We start from the raw sequence: 13,827 nt of genomic DNA, 5'->3' as shown, positions 1-13,827 counted from the left end.
CATATACATTACCACATGTAAAGTAATTAATAGATAGCTAGTGGGAAGTTACTGTATGGTACAGGGAGCTCAGCCTGGTGCTCTCTGATGACCTAGAGGAGTGCGATGGCGGTGGGGGGGATGGTGGGAGGAAGGTTCAAGAGGGAGAGGATATATGTATATAGCGTTAGCTGCTCAGTCATGTCCGACTGTTTGTGACCCCATAGACTGCCGCCCACCAGCCTCCTCTGTCCAGGGGATTCTCCAGGCAAGAATACTGGAGTGGATTGCCATGCCCATCTCCAGGATATATGTATACTTATGACTGATCCACATTGTTGAACTGCAGAAACAAACACAACATTATAAAGTAATTATCTTTCAATTAAAAATATTTTTTTTAAAAAAAGGACATTAGACTAGAGAACATAATTATCAGTTAAGAACATTTCTAAAAGTAAAACACTTTTCCATCAAGAAGAGATAGATGATAAAACTTCACATGCTCCCCGAATGGTGGCAACAGTGATTTTAGAGTGAAAAACTGTATTATGTTAAAGTGAACAAAGCAGAAAACAACAGAAGGGCACCTGAATAATGAATAAGAACAGTCAAACAGCGAGAGGCACATGAGATCCCCATAGTTGCTATTATGGAGAATTTGATAGTTTCCCCACTTCCAACCTCATGTACAGTTCTTTTAAAAGTACGATATACTTTGCATTTGCTTCTTATTTTATATTTCAATTTATTGCAGGGAGGGAGTTTGAGTCCTTTTGTAGTATTTCTGAATATGACTATAGTCAAACATGGAATCACAAAATAAGACTGGACATAATCCAACCAAATGAATTATTATTTACCCTGAACTCTCTAGCTCCCTACGATTGTACAAAGCCTGGTCTTTGAGATAAGTTATAGATGGATAATGTGAAAAAGTCAAGAGCAGATAGATTTGGGTAGATTTTTCAATGTTGGGGAGAAGAGAAAGCAATAAGAAATGACACCAAGATTTGGGGCCTGGATGTTATATGAATGGCTATGTTTGCAAGAGTGATTAAGAAGGTGAGTAGGAGGGAAAGTGAATTGTGTATTGCAAGGAAAGATTACAAAAAGAAGTTTGAGACTGAAAGAATATTTTAAGACAAAGTAGCAGCTTGCCAGCATTTTCATAACATACTGATATCCTCAGCTTCTATTTGGGAAGGGATCCCCACTCATTCTCCTTTTATGAGACTATAACTTTTTATTATTCATTTTACTGTTTGTCATTTATTGAGTTGTTTCTACCCAGTGTGTTTACAACTCACATAAAATACAGAAAACAATCAAATATACAGAAACAAGCCTGGGAAATGCAACTCACCCAGAGAAAATATCATTAGTATCTAGCGGCAGCTGCACACTGTAAAACAATTGGAATCGTCTCAGCTAGAAGGCAAATGAAAAACAAGGGAAATGAGTATCTAGGTGCCTCAATGGAAAACTTTTTTTTTTTTTTTTTTTTTTAATAGAAGGTAGTTTTAAATGGGCCGTCAGGGAAAGAGGATAAGTTGTGTAAGTGAGAAACAAGACAATCCATCAAGGACAGAATGCAAAGAAGAGAAAAAGGTAAAGTTCTCATGGGAACAGGATATAAAGTTGATGACAATGGGCCTTCACAGAGGATGAAGAGCAACATAACAATGTGTGCTATGTGTTATTTGCATAAACTCCAAAGAACTTGGCACCATCTACATTTTTCACATCACAAACATAAACCAGGAAGTGGGGGAAAAAAAAGCATTTCATGCAGCCAAACTAGGAGTGGGAGTTTTCAACTTTACTCAAGTCCCCAGGCCCTCACTCTGCAATAATTCCAATAAGCTTCGCTACTTTTTTAAAACGCAACCATTTCAAACAAGATTTAAACTCAACATCTACATAGTTTCCACTATAATAATAGTTCCCACTTGTTGAGCACTAACTATGCACCAGGCATTGTTCTAAATTCTATCTGGATGGACTCATTTATCACTTACTGCAACTTTAGAGATAAGGACTAGGAATATCTTCATTTTATAGATGAAGCGATTGAAACACAGATAAGTTTTTTAAAGTACCCAGAATCACAAAACTAATAAGTGGTAGATTTGGGACCTGAACCTAGATTAGTCAGGTTCCTACATCCTAAATAACTAGACTGGCCCCATCCAAACTTGAGTGCTCATCAGAATCATCCAAAGGGCTTTTAAAAACATAGAGCGCTGAGTTCCACCCTCAGAATTTCTGACATTAGTAGTTCTAAAATTAAGCCAGAGCCTTTACATTTCTAACAAGTTTCCAAGTATATTAATTAGGTAAGGCTGCTACAACAAAGCGCTGAAACCATGCGACTCAGATTTGCAACTTGAACCCTTGTGAGGGGACTCAAACCTGGCCTAAACCCAGACTGGGACTGAACCCATTGTTTTTTAAATTGAGATCTCACAGCTAGTCTCAGGACTTAATGAAGCTCAGGTTCTAAATGCCTCCTCACTGAAAGAATGCAGTGAGAGATAAAGTGATAGGAAAGAAACAAGATTTATTTAGAGAGAAACACAGACGGCGAATGCAGCCATGAAATTAAAAGACTCTTGCCCCTTGGAAGAAAAGCTATGACCAACCTAGACAGCATATTAAAAAACAGACATTACTTTGCCGACAAAGGTCCATATAGTCAAAGCTATGATTTTTTCCAGTAGTCATGTATGGATGCAAGAGTTGGACCATAAAGAAAACTGAGCACCAAAGAATCGATGCTTTTGAACTGTGGTGTTGGAGAAGACTCTTGAGAGTCCCTTAGCCGGCAAAGAGATCAAATCAGTCAATCTTAAAGGAAATCGGTCCTGAATATTCATTGAAAGGACTGATGCTGAAGTTCGAATACTGTGGCCACCTGATGCGAAGAACTGACTCATTGGAAAAGAAGCTGATGCTGGGAAAGATTGAAGGCAGAAGGGGACAACAGAGGATGAGATGGTTGAATGGCATCGCTGACTCAATGGACATGAGTTTGAGCAAGCTCTGGGGAGTTGATGATGGATAGGAAAGCCTGGCATGCTGCAGCCCACGGGGTCGCAAAGAGTCAGACAAGACTGAGCAACTGAACTGAACCGAAGAACTCAAAAATCTTGGCAATTCACAAAAAGACAAATATTTTATTATTCTATTTATATGAAATACCTAAAGCAGCTAAACCATGAAAACAGAAACTAACATGATAGTTTCCAGGGAACTGAGGAGGGGGGAAATGGTGAGTTGTTCTTTGATGAGTATACAGTTTCAGTTTTACAAAATGAAAAAGTTCTACAGATCTATTCTATAACAGTGTGAATACGGTTAACAAAGCTAAACAGTAGCTTTCAAAAAGTTAAGAGCTTAAATTTTATATTATGTGATTTCTTAATCACAATTTGAAAAAAATTTTGTGAAAAAAATTGCATAGCAAATCTGAGTCATTTAGGCCCACACTTCAGAGGCCCTGAAGACATTACTTTGTTGTATAGAATATTTGCATTGTTCCTCTCACCTTAAATCCCATTGGCTGTTCCCTTGCCTGTAATGCTTCGTCCCCAGATATGTTCCTGGCCTTGTCTCTATCTTTAAATTGTGAAATGTCACCTTCTCAATGAAGTCTACCCTGATCATATTTAATATTGCAACTCACCCCATGCTCCTGCCACTCAGCACTCCCCATTCCCTTATCTTGCTCTACTTTTTTTTCTTTCTTATTATCACTGTCTAACATGTTTTAGAATGTACTCATTATAATTTTTTTTATTGTCTACCTCCACACCTCTAAAAGTTAAGATCTACCAGAGCTGGTATCTTTATCTTACTTTGTTCCCTGATATATCTCAAATGCCCAGACTAATGCCTTTCACGTAATTGGTGCTTATTTGTTGAGCAAATGGGTAAGCATTCACCATGAGCTAAGTGTCTTATATGCACCACATGTGTGTGTGTGCTAAGTTGTTTCAGTCGTGTCCAACTCTTTGTGACCCTGTAGACCATAGACTGCCAGGCTCCTCTGTCCATGGGATTTTTCAGGCAAGAATATTGTAGCAGATTGCCATACCCATCTCCAGAGGATCTTCCCAAACCAGGGATCCAACCTGAATCTCTTATATCTCCTGCATTGGCAGGCAGGTTCTTTACCACTAGTACCATCTAAGAAGCCCCTTACCTGCACTAACATTATAAAATAAAATATGAAAAATGGCTTTTGTGTTAGGATGGCAGATCCAGTCTGGCTTCTGTCCCTAGTCCTACAGAAACTAAAATCAAACAGATGGGAGAACAGAAAAGGGGAGAATACCCACAAAATTCGAGGAGCTGGAGAGCAGACAAACCAGCGCTAACCAATTTTGCAGATATGAAAAGATGAATCCTAAGGCAGTAATCAGGAAAGCTGAGAATCAACCTAATTTATACCATAGAAACCTCAGAATACTCAGGATAAGCAGCACCAACTACCTCTGCAAATAGAAGTGGGGAGGAGAACTTACAGCGAAAACTGTGGGAAACTACGTGAAAAGTCTGATCTCTACATCCCTCCCTACTTCACTATTTTGTCAAGAGTCCTCTTCTACCCTGACATGATGTATTCTCTGGAGAGGGTAAAAGAGTGGGTCCTTGAACTTTAGAACCTAGGTACTCTACCAGAACTAAAATTCAGTGACCACATGCATGCAGAATGCTGAACTTTCCTAGAACACTAGACGCCTTTATCTTCAGGCAGGAGATTAGAAGCACTTTACACTGAACAGTCTGACTAGCCAAAGGGAAAGAACTATAGATATAGACACCTAAGGTTGCCCATCAAATGGCCCAACCAGATCATCACCGGGTAAAACTTGAAATTGGCAAACTCCAGTCAAATGCTCAGAGCTTCTAATTAGCTTTTTAGTGCCCACTTTTAACATGAGCTGACAATCAAAGAACCACCCATAAACAAATGAGCGAATGAATGAATGTTAACATCACAATATACAGGAAATATAAATAAATATAAATTTATTTATGCCGACTTAGCACAGCATAAATAAATAAGGATTCACCAGACAGCTGACGTGTGTCTCTAACATGAAAGAGACCAAAAGCAAACAAAAAGCAACTTGTAAGACATGGGCTATTCAGAGAGAATACTTTAAAACTTACCCCCCAAAATCACCTTATTGATGTGCTCAGAAAGATATTTCATTCATGAAAAAAGATTAGGATTCTATTCTTTTAAAACACAATTCAGAGAACAAAATGGTGTGTGGGAAATGATAACATATGACAGCAGAAATGAGAAAATCTCACTTGAAAGACTGGAAGATAAATGAAGAAATCTCCCCAAAGGCAGTTTAAAGAGGCAAGGAGATAGAGAATGGAGAGAAATGATAAGGAAGTAAGATGACCAGTTTGGAAAGGCCAGTATTTGAATAATAAGAATTGAAGCAAGAAAGCAGACAGGAATTAAAGGGAGAGAATCATTGAAGAAATTTTTAAGAAAATGTCCCAGAATTAAGTGAGTTTCCAGGTTGAAATGCCTGCTGAGTGTCCAGCACAATGTTGAATTTAGACCCATAGGTTGGTACACTTTGTGAAATTTCAAAGGGTTAGGAACAAAGAAAAGCACTAGTGGTAACTTACTTGGAAACTTCTTTTTTCCAAGGGAAAAAAAAATCACATACAAAGGATTAGGAATCACAGTGATGCTTCAGACCTCTTAACAGCAATACCTATACTGGATCCATGGGTCTCATAGTTATTTTCCAGGTCTCTAAATGCATAGTTCGGAATGAACACATTTGGTAGTTGGCAAACCCCACATTGGTTCCTGGCAAGACAGGAACACACAAAACAAGCAAGGCCAAGGTCAAACCCTGACAGATTTGATCAGTCAAGATATAACAACCACTTTTAGATTTAAACAGTTTGCTACTCACTTACACAGTAAAAAGAATAGCCAAAGGTGTCAGCCCACCTTGATCCTTGCCCTTCATACCAAAAAAGGACACCACTGAAACAAAAGGGACCAGATGACTGCAGTGTGACTTATGGGACACCCTGTTGCTGAGGAGGTTAACACTGGCTATGTAGTTTTACACTGTTTAGCTTCACTAGTGGGGAGTAGGGGTAGGGAGGATGGCAGAAAGTGCCGTACTTCATCAGACAGCCTCCCAGAGGAGACAGGGAAACCAGTGGGAGACGGTTTTCATCCCCTCTGTTACAGAAGGATCACAAGGTGTATTTCCAAGACTCAGATTAGCTGCACTTCAAGCCAGCCCTTGCCTACATGGCTTATTTGGATGCCTACAACAGACTGGTTCCAAATAGGAAAAGGAGTACATCAAGGCTGTATATTGTCACCCTGCTTGTTTAACTTCTATGCAGAGTACATCATGAGAAACGCTGGACTGGAAGAAACACAAGCTGGAATCAAGATTGCCGGGAGAAATATCAATAACCTCAGATATGCAGATGACACCACCCTTATGGCAGAAAGTGAAGAGGAGCTTAAAAGCCTCTTGAAGAAAGTGAAAGAGGAGAGTGAAAAAGTTGGCTTAAAGCTCAACATTCAGAAAACGAAGATCATGGCATCTGGTCCCATCACTTCATGGGAAATGGATGGGGAAACAGTAGAAACAGTGTCAGACTTTACTTTTTTGGGCTCCAAAATCACTGCAGATGGTGATTGCAGCCATGAAATTAAAAGACACTTACTCCTTGGAAGGAAAGTTATGACCAACCTAGATAGTATATTCAAAAGTAGAGACATTACTTTGCCGACTAAGGTCCGTCTAGTCAAGGCTATGGTTTTTCCTGTGGTCATGTACGGATGTGAGAGTTGGACTGTGAAGAAGGCTGAGCACTGAAGAATTGATGCTTTTGAACTACGGTGTTGGAGAAGACTCTTGAGAGTCCCTTGGACTGCAAGGAGATCCAACCAGTCCATTCTGAAGGAGATCAACCCTGGGATTTCTTTGGAAGGAATGATGCTAAAGCTGAAGCTCTAGTACTTCGGACACCTCATGCGAAGAGTTGACTCATTGGAAAAGACTCTGATGCTGGGAGGGATTGGGGTCAGGAGGAGAAGGGGACGACCGTGGATGAGATGGCTGGATGGCATCATGGACTCGATGGACGTGAGTCTGAGTGAACTCCGGAGATGGTGATGGCCTGGCGTGCTGCGATTCATGGGGTCGCAAAGAGTCAGACACGACTGAGTGACTGAACTGAACCGAACTGAACAAGGAGGTCAAGTGACAAGGCAGAACTGTTCCCTTACAGTTCTTCAGCCTGTGGGTTAAAGCTATCATATTGCAGAGAGCTAACAGGAAAACTTAAATTTGCTTCCCCAGCCTCCAAGTAGGATGATGAATCATAAACAGTATCACAAGCTCAGAGGGGAATAGCAGAGATGAGTGCATCTCTTGAAGACCTGAGAGCTGACAGTCCCCATCATATTCCTGTTTTTGCTCCCGCAAAAGCCAGAACAATCTGCGAGGTTGGCAGTTGACTACTGCAAATTCAACCAAGTTGAAACTTTAGTTGCAGCTGTATCTTCATTAAAGCAGATTAACAAGACCTCAGGCACATGATATCAGTGGCCACTGATCTGGCAAATTCTCTTCCATCACAGAGGGATTTCCCTGGTGGCTCAGACGGTAAAGCATCTGTCTACAATGTGCGAGACCCGGGTTCAAGCCCTGGGTTGGGAAGATCCCCTGGAGAAGGAAATGGCAACCCACTCCAGTACTATTTGCCTGGAAAATCCCATGGACAGAGGAGCCTGGTAGGCTACCGTCTATGGGGTCGCAAAGAATTGGACACAACTGAGTGACTTCACTTTCCATCACAGAGAGCCAGAAGCAAAAGTATTCCCCCAGGGCTATGTCCTAAATAAAAATAATCTATCAAGTTAAGGGATCAAAGTAAGGAAGAAGTGCATGTAGAGGCCTCACAGGCGATGGAAAGTTAAGATCCATACCCTAGTTAAGGGACAATATATGGGATTTTTGTTCAGATTTCTGAAGAACAGTTCATATATTAGGACTATACCTAACTGAGGGAATAAAAGCTTTAAAAAAAAAAATCCCAAGATGGAACAGTTTCATAGACTCACTTCTATTTTGGAATCTCATGAGTATGATAGAATGTTTCATTGATCACAAAAATTCAGTGATGTTCCCTCACAAGAGGGTAAATTATCCTGCCCTGTTGAACTCATGAATAGCCATGTGACTTGTGTGGCCAATGAAATAAGAGTACAACATGAAACGTGTCACCTCCAGGCAGCCATTTTAGGAGCTAGGGTCTCTTTTCCTTGCCTCTGTGATCATGGAAGTGAGGTAGTGTTACTGACACACAAGTCTGTATGTCTGACACACAGTGAGGCCAAACAATACCAAAATGTTGGAGAAGGAGCATAGAAATGTTTATCTCAATGCCATGCAATGAGATGGGTGGTTCATGCCTTAAAAACGCAAATTCCCCAAGAGCTTTCAGCAAAGCCCTTTTCTAGGAGAGGTGAGGGAGGGGTGCGGGTAGTTGTTGCAAACTTCTTGGTGTCAGAACCTCTGTTCTTGAGGTCAGGTCATGGTCAGGCAACGATGTTCCTGTAAACCTCCAGCAAGTAAGATTATTCCCTGTTCTGACAAGAACAGGCAAGGTCCCAAGGCATAACTCTCACCCTCAAAGGTCCAGGTCCTAGCTGAGAGGAGGCAGATCTCAGCTGACAGCTCCCTAAGATTATGTTCCCAGACTTTGCCCAGCTGTTGTTGCTGAGGGAGCCAGGCGCCCAAGGACCCAGCTCACCCTCAGGCTCCTCAGCCACTCAAATGGCAAGGGCCAGGTCCAGAAGACTGCAACCCAGAGAGAGTGCCGCTGCCATTAAATCATAGAGGTGGCAATGGGAGACAGATTCACCAACTCAAGGGCTGTGGGGCCTTGGTGAGTAATCTGGAGCCATGAAGGACACAACCCCCAGCCTGTTCCCTGTGCCTTGCCACCCCCCACCACCCCAGCTCACCCACCAGCCTGAGGCCAGGTAAGCTGGAGGGCCCGTAGAGAAGGCCAGGATTCACCTGTTACCTCACTCTCTGCCTGAGGACCATCACCCTGAGGACTATTGACTGAATGGTCCCATAACAGTTGCTCGTTGACAGTTAGTTGCTTGAGGGAGGGGCACACTACAGATTGACCAATGGCTAAGCAGGACCACTAACAGTCACTCATTGACGGTTGGTCGCTAACGGTCCTGTGGCAACCACTGCCTAGTAAGCGGTGTTCAGGTTAATGGGTGGGTGCCAGATAAGGCAATGGCACCCCACTCCAGTACTCCTGCCTGGAGAATCCCATGGACGGAGGAGCCTGGTAGGCTGCAGTCCATGGGGTCGCTGAGGGTCGGACACGACTGAGCGACTTCACTTTCACTTTTCATTTTCATGCATTGGAGAAGGAAATGGTACCCCACTCCAGTACTCCTGCCTGGAGAATCCCAGGGACGGGGGAGCCTGGTGGGCTGCCGCCTATGGGGTCACACAGAGTCGGACACGACTGAAGTGACTTAGCAGCAGCAGCAGCCCCAAGAGCCACGCTAGGGGCTGCGCACAGCCACGCTCTTGTAGGAGATAGATAGTCCCTGGGCTGCACAGCTGGGGTATGTCAAGTGGAATAAAATTGAAGCTTTGCTCTTACCCAGACACTCCAAAGTCAAAACTAGTGGCAGAAACTGAGCTCTGCTGAAGTAAAGAGATACGGTGACCACTCCTGAAGTCAAGGAAAACTTCCCTGTCTGTGCCTACACAGGAAGGCTCTTTGGGGGTCAAAAAGTGAGGGGGTACCATCCCATAATAAGTATGGCCATGCACCCACTTGCAAGGCCTCTGCTATGGAATCCATCTTAGTAAAAAGATGTGCACACAGGTTGGGAAGTGTCCTAGAACAGGTCAGGTGTAAAAAAGAAACAAGGTAATTGGCCAAATGTAAACCAAGTTCCTGGTGGCTCAGAGGGTAAAGCGTCTGCCTACAATGTGGGAGACCTGGGTTCGATCCCTGGGTCGGGAAGAGCCTGTGGAGAAGGCAAGGACAACCCACTCCAGTACTCTTGCCTGGAAAATCCCATGGCCTGAGAAGCCTGGTAGGCTACAGTCCATGGGGTCGCAAAGGGTGGCAAAGAGTCGGACACGACTGAGCGACTTCACTTTCACTTTCAAACCAAGTCCCAGAAGGACTGTCCTGTATGATTTAAATCACCTCTTTACTATACTCCTCCTTGTTATGGGGGATGCCCATATCCTTTGTCTCTGAGTGTGTATTTCTGCCTTGTTTCAGTCTTAAGTAAAACGGTTTCTCTGTGTGCTCTTCCACTTAATGTGTGTGTCTCTAATAATAAACTTTGTACCTGTTTTTACAAGTTTTGCCTCCCTGAAATATTCTTGTTTTCAATGAGGGTAAGAGCCAGGGAAGCTTTGCTTTTAGCTTCTAGCCCCTGGCGGTCTAGCAGCTAGGATTCCTGGTTTTCATTCAGGTTGTGCACGCGTGTGTGCTAAGTCATGTTTCAGTCGTGTCCGACTCTTTGTGACCCTATGGACTACAGCCCGCCAGACTCCTCTGTCCATGCGATCCTCCAGGTGAGAATACTGGAGGGGGTTGCCATGCCCTCCTCCAGGGGATCTTTCTGACCTAGGAATCAAACCCACATCTCTTACTCATTTGCTGCATTGACAGCCGGGTTATCCCTGGCGCCGCCTGGGAAGCCCTTCATCCAAGCTACCCAGATTCAATTCCTAGGCTGGAAACGAAGATCTTTCTTCAGGACTGCTCACTCTCCAAGAACAGAACCATATGTCATGATGGAGCATCTATCATCCTAGGTGCCTGAGTAACTACACGAGCACAGCCCCTTTGCTAACCTGCTGCTGCTGCTAAGTCGCTTCAGTCGTGTCCGACTCTGTGGGAACCCATAGACGGCAGCCCACTAGGCTCCTCTATCCCTGGGGTTCTCCAGAAAATACAGACCTAATATGAACAAGAAATAGGTGGTGGTGGTTGTTGTTGTTGTTGAAGTTGCTGAGATTTGGGCATTAGTTTGTTACTGACACAACATATCCAAAGAGTCCTGACCAGATAGGAGGAGGCACTCTCCTGGAGTCTGCTTATCTGTCCAAAGCCCAGATCTTCCTGACCTCTAAAATGGTTACTTGCAGTTGCCTTTCCAGAGTCCACTTCCATGTCCCTTAGCTTCTGACAGTGGTTTCCACATGGTTCCAGTAAGCTAATTCTGTTCCAAACTCCAGGGGAAATGCAACCTAGGCTAAGCCAATCAGAATATTCCATTTCCCTGACTGTATGGATTGGGTCAGTAGTGGACTTGTGTCCTTAACTGACCCAGTCAAAGTGAATCTTAGGGTTCTCGCTGGAAATGCACTTGCTTACCACTACTACAACAAGTTTCACATTTCTTTATCATTAGTTATATGCTATCTTACTAAGCGGATTATGTATAATTGAGAACCAGGATCCTAATTTATCTCTTTATTGCCAGAACCTGGCATAATTGTCGGCACAAAGTAGATGCCTATAAATAATCATTGATCAATTAAAGGAGGAATAAAATTTACTCCTTTTCGTCAAATTTCACTTCTCAAATTTCAGACCCACCAATCCATCTACAGAGCCACATTCAGCTGTTTGCATCTCTGTCCTTTCCTTTCCTCCATCTTGATCTAAGAATAAATGATATGTTCAATGTTGGTCTTTCAAAAAAATTACAGGTAAAATTTTCTTTCTCATTTTCCTGGGATGTGTATGGCATTTGCATGAATACGTAGGGCAAACATCTCTGGGCTCCCTTCTACTGTATAGCGTCAGCACCAAAACCTCCATGGTGACTAAAGTAACTACCTCTTTGTGACGGCACATCAGCCATGTGCTACTGGAGAAGTCTCAGTTCCAGGACCAAATCATGGGTCCTTATTAAATGGGTCCTTACAATGCCCAGAAATAATACCAAATACCAAATAACCTGAAGAACTATAAATATTTTAACCTTTTCTATTCTCCTCAAATCACCAGTCTCCCTTTTCTACCTCCCCTGGAACCTCCAAACTCATCATTCATAACAGCCTCCTCTTTTAGAGAAAACAGAAGTCATCACATGGGAGATCTCTCATTGCCCTGAAATCAAACATCTACCACTCTCCTGGCATCCTCACTTCCAGCTGAGATAGAGGAATTGTTCCTCTTCCCCTTGTCCCACCTCCTATCTCTCCCTCATTTAAAAAAAAAAAAAAACTTATACCATCACTCAATCCTTTTCTGTCTTGTATATCAATCTACTTTTTCATGAATCTTTCCCAGTAATTTTAAAATACACTGAGATATTCTCTTTTTAAAAAAGCTTCACTTATTCCTTATTAACTACCACCTGTATTTTTCCTTCTCTCCCATCTTATCTTCTCATTATCTCCAAAAGACAGGAAAGGCAGTGAGGTACAGTGGTTAAGAACATGGATCCTGGCACCCCACTACCTCCTTTGAAATACATCATTTAATGACTCTGAGACCATGAGCAGATTACTTCACTTCTTTCTGCCTGAATTTCCCCATAGACAAAAAGATTATAACACTGACACTAGTGCTTAGCACAGAGTAAGCACTATATAAAGGTTGGCTGTAATCACTTTTATTTTTATTTCTTTACTTTCACTCACTCCTCAGCTCATCCTGACCCCATCACTTCACATGTTTACTAAGAACACCAATGATCTCTATGTTGCTAAATCCAACAATTCTTCAGTTACTATTTTACTTGAAGTCCAGGCAGCAGTTGACAATGTTAACACTTTCTTCTTGGAACATCCTCTTCACTAGTCCAGGGGCATCAGTTACCACCTACCTGGCAGTGTCTTCTTCATCTTTATCTGCCCATCTTTATCTTTTTCTAGACCCCACAAAGCTAGAGGTTTAAGGGGAGAATGTCTAAATGTCTCAAAGGCATTTTATATGCACTACGTCAAAAACTGATCCAAGATCTTTCTCTCCCTAACCCCCTGCCTTGAATATTCTTTTGTCTCTTCACCTGGCTAACTCCTACTCCTTCCTTAGACTTCAGCTGAAGTATGAGTTTCTCAGAGAAGCCTGAGGTGAATGCCTTCAAAGAAAATTTTAGCACTTGGTACCTCTACTTCACACCTGCAATGAGATGGTAAGTTACACGAGGGTTGGGACCATGTGTCTCCTCACTATCCTATCCCAGGACATGAATGCAGTAACCTCTACAACCCGCTCAGTCGTGCTAGGGCCTAATGGCACTCTCGAAAAGTATAAACTGTGCCACTTTGTGCCAGGTTAAGATTACTAGAATAATTAAAACATGGCAGGGTGCAAAGAAGTCTAGCAGAGGAAATAGTATTTTACCAAGCCTCTAAATTAGTTTCAATCGCAATAAGAGGTTCATGGATGACAATTAAAAAAAAAAAAAAGCTTAAATTGGGGAGATTCATTCATTAGACAACCAACACATATATTGCCTCTAACAATGCAATCAGAGCAATTGTGTGGCAATAGGTGCAATTGCGTGGAAGGTTTTGCCATTGGGTTTACACCTCACAGGTTTTATCTTTCCCTGGTGGCTCAGACGGTAAAGCGTCCGCCTACAGTATGGGAGACCCAGGTTCGATCCCTGGGTCAGGAAGATCCTCTGGAGAAGGAAATGGCAACCCATTCCAGTACTCTCGCCTGGAAAATCCCATGGACGCTGGAGCATGGTACACTACAGTCATGGGGTCGCAAAGAGTTGGACACGACTGAGCGACTTCACTTCACTTACAC

The sequence above is a fragment of the Capra hircus genome, chromosome 2 (genome assembly GCF_001704415.2).
Source record: "Capra hircus breed San Clemente chromosome 2, ASM170441v1, whole genome shotgun sequence".
Taxonomy (NCBI): Eukaryota; Metazoa; Chordata; class Mammalia; order Artiodactyla; family Bovidae; genus Capra; species Capra hircus.
The sequence above is the reverse complement of the archived record's forward strand: the minus strand, read 5'-3'. Positions refer to the sequence as shown.